The sequence below is a fragment of the Bison bison genome, unplaced genomic scaffold (assembly GCF_000754665.1).
Source record: "Bison bison bison isolate TAMUID 2011002044 unplaced genomic scaffold, Bison_UMD1.0 scf7180017864358, whole genome shotgun sequence".
In the NCBI taxonomy this organism is placed as follows: domain Eukaryota; kingdom Metazoa; phylum Chordata; class Mammalia; order Artiodactyla; family Bovidae; genus Bison; species Bison bison.
In genome coordinates, this window is record NW_011494930.1 from 353771 (window position 1) to 354174 (window position 404).

Genomic DNA, 404 nt, shown 5'->3' on the forward strand with positions numbered 1-404 from the left:
ATGTTCACGGAGTTACACAGAGAAGAGAAGAGGGAGGAAGGAGACAGAGGTGGCCAGGAGGATAAAAGGAGGGAATGAAAAGGACAGAGATAGATCCAGCCAGTAATCAGTTCCCTAAGTGTTCTCCACCGTCTGGAACACACAGAAATTCACAGAGTTGGGTAGAGTAGAAAGGGTTTAGGGAGGAGACACAGGCCACCTGGTGGAAAAAAAGGAGAGTCTGAAGGGGGAGAGAGCAGTCAAGCCAGTAATCTCGCTCCCTAGTAAAAAATGGGTACTGAAGTTTGGGTTTTTAAAGGTACAAAATTGGTAACAAATGCCTAAAAGCAAAAATTAAAAATCTAGAGTAGAGTTTGGAATTTCAAAAATTCAATGTTAAAGAAAAGAAGAAGGAAAAGAAAGAG